The following is a 7,606-nucleotide window of genomic DNA, read 5'->3' as shown; positions in this document are numbered from 1 at the left end:
ACTTAATAAAAAGACTTAAAAGTTGAGATTATTTGTGGACCCAAGAGATGCAGAGTGCATTTTTATTTGTTAATAGTAATAGGCAGGAAAACAATAATCCAACAGAACTCTTGGGTGATCACAGAATTGAAGAGAATTAGGGCTTTGCTCTGGATAGGCTTTGGCTTAAAGAAATGTTCATGGCCACAAACAATTCCAATAGTTAAATCAGACTCAGTGATCACAGATGACCATAACAACAAATACAGTAATAATGAAAAAAAATTGAAATATTTTGAGAATTGCCAAAATGTGAGAAAATGCTGTTAAAATAATGGCACTGATAGACTTGCTTGAAGCATAGTTGCCATTAACCTTTGGTTTGTTAAAACTGAAGTACAATAAAGCAAAGTGTAATAAAATGAGTCATACCTTTACCAAGTCCCAGACACTGGGCTAAACCCTGGTGGCAAAAGAGATGGGTCCTGTCCTGGAGAGACACACATTCAACTGGGAAAGACAGACATAGCAATTTATTAAATCCAAAGTGATCCACGACTTGAGCAAACTGAGGGCAAGGTGCTATGGGAGTACAGATGGGAGAGAAGCTCAGATGCTGATGGAGGTGTACTTCAAATTCAGTGATATTTGTACTAAAGGACTAGTAAGACTTTGGTAGATTAAGTTTGAGAAGAGCCTTCTAAGCAGGAAAAACATCCTGCATGGAGTTTGAAGTTGCATGGAATATTTGGGTGGAAAGCTGGAGAAAAATTCATCGTGGGGTGGAAAAGTTCATTGTGGGTAGAAAACCCAGGAGATGGAGTTGAGGGAGTGGAAAAGCCTGAATGTGAAAAGTCTTCTTAAATTGTAGAACAGATGATAGAAAAAGGAAGTACTTGATGCAGCAGAAAAAGCAAGTGTGATTATGCTTTGTCTTAACTCTTCCTTTTCTGTACCTCTCCAGGGCAAGGAGAAAGGGAAGAGAAGAAACTCAGAGAAAGGGTGTGTATTTTCAGCTACCATTCATCACAAGTGAAGTCGCTCAGTTGTGTCTGACTCTTTGCGACCTCATGGACTGTAGCCTACCAGGCTCCTCAGTCCATGGGATTTTCTAGGCAAGAATACCAGAGTGGGTTGCCATTTCCTTCTCCAGGGGATCTTCCCTACCCAGGGATTGAACCCAGGTTTCCTGCATTATGGGCAGACGCTTAACTGTCTGAGCCACCAGGGAAGCCCATTCATGAATGATGATCATTTGCCAGGTCCATCCCAAAACTTATCCCACTTCAATCTCATGATAAACCTGTGAATGAAGTGAAGTGTTAGTTGTTCAGTCATGTCTGACTCTTGGGGACCCCATGGACTGCAGCCCACCAGGCTGCTCTGTCCATGGGATATTCCAGGCAAGAATAGTGAAGCGGGTTGCCATTTCCTTCCTTTCTCTTGTCATGAATGGTAGCTGAAAATATATACCCTCTCTCTGAGTTTCTTCTCCTCTTCCTTTTCTTCTTGCCCTGGAGACATACAAAAAAGGAAGTGTTAGGACAAAGCATGATTGCACTTCTCCAGAGGATCTTCCCGACCCAGGGATCAAACCTGGGTCTTCTGCACTGCAGGCGGGTTCTTTACCAACTGAGCTATGAGGGAAGCCCAACCTGTGTGATAGGAATATTAATCAGTACAAATGTCACCTTTTACTGATGAGGACATTGAGGCTCAGAAAAGAGATAAGTTTTTTTTTTTTTTTTTTAACTCAGAGTTTACGATTGCCTGATTCCAAAGCTATTACTCACTGCATTATACTACTTCTCTTTTGGAAGAAGCAAGTGTGGGGTGGACAGCAGTTACTGTGATTGTTATTATCTGGACTGGTACAACAGCTAGGAGGAGTCCACTGAAGGGAGAAGCCCAAGTGCTGAGTTCTGCTTACTTGGGGCATCTAAAATCAGAAGAAACCAGAAGGAGCAGTCATCATACTGAAAGTCATTTGTTTTTATTATTGACTTCGGTGAAGTCTCCAAAAAAGTATTTTGGATTTGGAGTATTTTGTTCAGTAAATTCATCCTTAGCAGCTTCTAAGAGCATCCAACAGAGGAAGAAAGAATAAAAAATTAATTTAAATCACAACAATACCAATGCCAGAGCTATAGAGTAAGTGTTTTGGCCTGTGGTTAATCATTTCCTCTAAGAGTCCCCATGCTGCTGCTGCTGCTGCTAAGTTGCTTCAGTCGTGTCCGACTCTGCGTGTCCCCATAGACAGCAGCCCACCAGGCTCCACCGTCCCTGGGATTCTCCAGGCAAGAATACTAGAGTGGGTTGCCATTTCCTTCTCCAATGCATGAAAGTGAAAAGTGAAAGTGAAGTCGCTCAGTCGTATCCGACTCTTAGCGACCCCATGGACTGCAGCCCACCAGGCTCCTCCATCCATGGGATTTTCCAGGCAAGAGTACTGGAGTGGGGTGCCATTGCCTTCTCCATATAGTACCATCATAATTCTATAGTACTTCAAAGTTTATCCTTTTAAATAAAAGATAAACTTAAATAAACAAAATCATAGCTTTTCTGCTATGCTCCCAGCACTTTTGAACTGTTTAGTTTTTTTGAAGTTTAAATTTTTTAAACTTCATAACCTAGTTGCTTGAATGAAAATGTTTGTCATTAAATTAACAGTTGGGGAGAAAGTTGGCCTAATTGGCATGACTTTTTACTTTTTTTTCTATAAACACCATTTTATATCTAGATAGATGAAAAAATGGACCATATCTTTTTATAAATCAATAATGAAAAACTAGACATTTAAAAACCAGACATTTAAATACTTTTGAAAATGTTAAACACTATGCATTCTCATGCTATGCCAGAACAGAACAGGTAAGGAGTACACAGACAAGCTAGGAAATGGGATGTGTGTGTGTGTGTGTGTGTGTGTGTTCAGTTGTGTCTGACTCTTCGCTACCCCGTTTTCTGTAGTCTGCCAGGCTCTTGCTGTCCATGGAATTTTCCAGGCAAGAATACTGGAGTGGGTTGCCATTTCCTCCTCCAGGGGATCTTCCTGACCCAGGGATCGAACCTGCATCACTTGCATCTCTTGCATTGTCAGGCCAGATTCTTTACTGCTGTGCCGCCTGCCAGGAAATGGGATGGTCTGTTTTAAACATGTGAGCTCAGCATTAATGAAAAAGCTCTGCAAATTCCATTATAATCCATCCTTAATCTTCTTCTTGTAGACTAATAGTCTTATTTATACTCAAAATCTACTATAATCAGTGCAATGTTAAACTTTTTTTCAAATAAAACATCATTTGAAGCATTCCATCTTTATAATAGATTTAAAAATACCCACATCGTCAGGGGCCCTAAAAATATCGCTCCAGAGATAGAAGAAGATCATAGAAGGCAGTGACTGGACGTTTTGAGCAGTGATTGTTTCAGATGACATTCTTATAATCAACTTTAAGACATTTTCCCATCAGCCACTTGAAACCCTGTTTCCCCTTTAGACCTGGAACAATGTTTACTCTATACCGCAGACTCCCAACGGCCTTTGAGAAACAACCTGGAAATGTTAACTTGCTGCTCTTGGTGATGGCTGATGGTAATTCCTCTTTAGGCTGAAGAGGAAAAAATCTGATGTGTTCATCTAAAAACTTTATTTGCTATGGGAATTGCTTTGGCTAATGCAACTTTTAAGACCTGTTGGTTCACTCAAAGGTCAAGGAACATTTATATAAGGAATCTTCAATAACATTCTTTCAGCTTGGCAAGCAGTGAATGCCCTGATGCCAGTTTTTCCCTCTTCTGAGTATTAAATTTGTGTACGCCTTCATTTGAATTCCCACTAAATCGTTTTCAAAATATGCAGATAACTTCCTGCAAAGTTAGAGACAGTTATTCTACCTTTGTTCTTTGTAGTTGTTGTTCAGTCACTAAATTGTGTCTGGCTCTTTGCAACCCATGGACTACAGCACACCAAGCTTCCCTGTCCTTCACTATCTCCCAGAGTCTGTTCAAATTCATGTCCACCGAGTTGGTGATGCCATCTAGTTATCTCATCCTCTGCCGCCCTCTTTTCCTCCTGCCTTCAGTCTAACCCTCCTGAATCAGTCGCTCATAAGAGTCCCTCTGCCTGGTGTCAGTGTTGTTTGAGCTAATAGAACAAGACTGCGTTCTGTTCAGAAGCAAAGGCAATCTTTCTTCTTTAATCAGAGGATGGAGTGGTCTGAGCTTGCCCTCTGCAGCACAGCTCTGTCCCACTCTCGCTGCTCTACCTGGCAGGCCATGAGCGGGGCTGCTCTTGATGTATCTCGCGAGTAGAGTGGAGTTCTTGTGGGGCCAGCACAGCTGTGCTGCACCAGCTTCAGACAGCCGTGCTGGGTGCCTCCTCTCTGCACACAGCCTGCCACAGCCATCTTGAATTGTCACATCTGCAGAGATTTGCACATGCCCACCAAGCTACAGTGTCGGGCACAACAGTTTTGCACTAGGAACTCTGGTCTGAACTACCAGGGGCAAGGTCTCTGCCCATGGCCTCCAGGAGCCAGTGAAACTAAGAAGCACAAAGGAAAAGGAAAAAAAAAAAAAGAAGGTTAGACTTTATTTTATTACTCAGATTCTATTTTGATTTCCTGGAAATTGCTAATGGGCTTTGTTGGTGACAAGCCCCCCATCCCTACCCGTCTTGTGTCTTGCTCTCATTCTTGAGGTGCACAGTTCTTTCTGTAGTGGCTTCCTGATGGTTTGGGGGTGACTGTCGTCATGACCCCAGGGAAAGAAACAGAGCCTCTCCCCAGCAGCCTTTAGATGTTTGTCCCCAGACCTTAGCCCTGATTGTTTGCATCCCTGAGAGACCACCTTTTGGAGACAGAGGACACACTGGTCGATTTAAAAGATTATGGCTCCAATATTAGCGAGAGAAAAATGATCGCTTGATAAATTATCCTAAAAACGTAGGTATCTAGGTCTTCTGCCTGTAGACACAAGTGTGCCCTGATGGGGAGGCTCACTGCCGTGGCCTGAAGACCCGTGCTCACACTCCAGTTGTTTTTCAGAAGCAAAGAGAGTTTCGCAGGAGTACTTCAGGCGGTCCATTGCCCCAGGTTGTTTCTCCACTGTTTGGGGCTTAGGGGCTTTCTTTCCTGGAGTGTGATGCACCCACAAAGTGAACTACTGCAACTTGAGGGCAGAATGAGCAGTTGGGATCAACAAGTAGGGTCAGTTCCCCATAGCAGAGAGCTGATCTTGGAGGCTGCCAGCTTTCCAGGTTTTTAGGTTCACTGTCTCCTTCTGGCCAGAAGTGGTGGGGAGGCAGGTCAGTGGGTGCAGGTGGCATGGTTACCAATATTCCGTGAAGGCTTTCATGGTTTCTCCCACCTGGATGGCACACTTGAGTGGTTCCATTTTGAGGAGTAAAGTGTCCCTTCTCTTGGGTTTGGGGAATGGGTCTACCATATATAAATTCAAATGCACTTTCTTTTTAAAATATTTACTTTTATTTATCTTGGGGCATTGGGTCTTAGTTATGGCCCATGAGATGTTTTAATTGTGCTATGCAAACTCTTAGTTGTGACATGTGGGACCTAGTTCCTTGACCAGGGATTAAACTTGGGCCATCTGCATTGGGAGTCGGAGTCTTAACCACTGGACCGCCAGGGAAGTCCCTCAGTTCAGTTCAGTTCAGTTCAGTTGCTCAGTCATGTCTGACTCTTCACAGCACGCCAGGCTTCCCTGTCCATTACCAACTCCCGGAATTCACTCAGACTCAAACTCATGTCCATCGAGTCAATGATGCCATCTAGCCATCTCATCCTCTGTTGTCCCCTTCTCCTCCTGCCCCCAATTCCTCCCAGCATCAGAGTCTTTTCCAATGAGTCAACTCTTTGCATGAGGTGGCCAAAGTACTGGAGTTTCAGCTTTAGCTTCATTCCTTCCAAAGAAATCCCAGGGCTGATCTCCTTCAGAATGGACTGGTTGGATCTCCTTGCAGTCCAAGGGACTCTCAAGAGTCTTCTCCAACACCACAGTTCAAAAGCATCAACTCTTCAGCGCTCAGCTTTCTTCACAGTCCAACTCTCACATCCATACATGACCACAGGAAAAACCATAGCCTTGACTAGATGGACCTTAGTTGGCAAAATAATGTCTCTGCTTTTGAATATGCTATCCAAGTTGGTCATAACTTTTCTTCCAAGGAGTAAGCATCTTTTAATCTCATGGCTGCAGTCACCATCTGCAGTGATTTTGGAGCCCAAAAATATAAAGTCTGACACTGTTTCCACTATTTCCCCATCTATTTCGACTTTTTCTCCATCTATTTCCCATGAAGTGATGGGACCAGATGCCATGATCTTTGTTTCTGAATGTTGAGCTTTAAGCCAACTTTTCACTCTCCACTTTCACTTTCATCAAGAGGCTTTTCAGTTCTTCTTCACTTTCTGCCACAAGGGTGGTGTCATCTGCATATCTGAGGTTATTGATATTTCTCCATGCAATCTTGATTCCAGCTTGTGCTTCTTCCAGCCCAGCGTTTCTCATGATGTACTCTGCATAGAAGTTAAATAAGCAAGATGACAATATACAGCCTTGACATACTCCTTTTCCAATTTGGAACCAGTCTGTTGTTCCACGTCCAGTTCTAACTGTTGCTTCCTGACCTGCATATAGGTTTCTCAAGAGGCAGGTCAGGTGGTCTGGTATTGCACACTTAACTTTAATTTATCCCTTGGGGCCAACTGTGCGCAGAGCAGGACAGTCATCAACAACTTACACCAATTTTCTGGAGTCTTCTAGAACAGCTTGGCTAAGGCCTGTTTCAAGGTCTGATTCAATCTCTGCTTTCCTCAATGACTGGGGTCTCCTGGCTGAGTGCAAAGTCCACGCTGCTTTTAACAGCTTCAATAAACACCTGTTTATTCTCTGCAGTAAGAATACCTCTTTTTTTCCCAAATAGCTCCATGTACATGTAGGATGCATATGCATACAGGGAATCTGTGAAAACATTTATAATATTCCTTGTCCTGAGCTCTAAGGTTTGATTGAAGGCCACCAGCCCCACCTTTTGGGCAGGTTCTTGCTGGGGATAAGCTTCTTGCTTTCATGACTTGGTCTGGGAGGTTACTATTAATATGTATCCTGCCAACCTTTCCCCTTCTTTCATAAAACTCCCTTTATCTCTGAACCATTCCTCTTCAGCATCTGGGAGAGGTTCCCTTCCTAGGTTGTAAAGTGAAGTCGCTCAGTCGTGTCCAACTCTTCGCGACCCGGTGGACTGTAGCCCACCAGGCTCCTCTGTCCATGGGATTCTCCAGGCAAGAATACTGGAGTGGGTTGCCATTTCCTTCTACAGGGGAATCTTCCCAACCCAGGGATCGAACCTGGGTCTCCTGCATTGCAGGCAGACGCTTTAACCTCTGAGCTACCAGGGAAGCCCAGGTTGGGGTGACTGGAATAGATCATGTCTAAGCCTCCCAGGCTTCCCAGGTGGCACTAGTGTTCAACAATCTGCCTGCCAATGCAGGAGATGCAAGAGATGCGGGTTTGATCCCTTTGTCCAGAATATCCTCTCGAGAAGGAAATGGCAACCTACTCCAGTGTTCTTGCCTGGGAAATCCCATAGACAGAGGAGCCTGGT

The 7,606-nt window shown here is 43.8% G+C and overlaps 1 non-coding gene across 1 annotated transcript; it reads right to left on the bottom strand.

The window, feature by feature from the left end:
• Window positions 1-7,328: 7,328 nt before the first annotated feature.
• Window positions 7,329-7,400, bottom strand: TRNAC-GCA (transfer RNA cysteine (anticodon GCA)). Its single transcript has one exon. It is a non-coding gene; the product is annotated as a tRNA-Cys (tRNA).
• Between the last annotated feature and the right edge of the window lie 206 nt (window positions 7,401-7,606).

This window comes from Ovis canadensis, chromosome 6 (assembly GCF_042477335.2).
Source record: "Ovis canadensis isolate MfBH-ARS-UI-01 breed Bighorn chromosome 6, ARS-UI_OviCan_v2, whole genome shotgun sequence".
Classification (NCBI taxonomy): domain Eukaryota; kingdom Metazoa; phylum Chordata; class Mammalia; order Artiodactyla; family Bovidae; genus Ovis; species Ovis canadensis.
The sequence above is the reverse complement of the archived record's forward strand: the minus strand, read 5'-3'. Positions and strand labels throughout refer to the sequence as shown.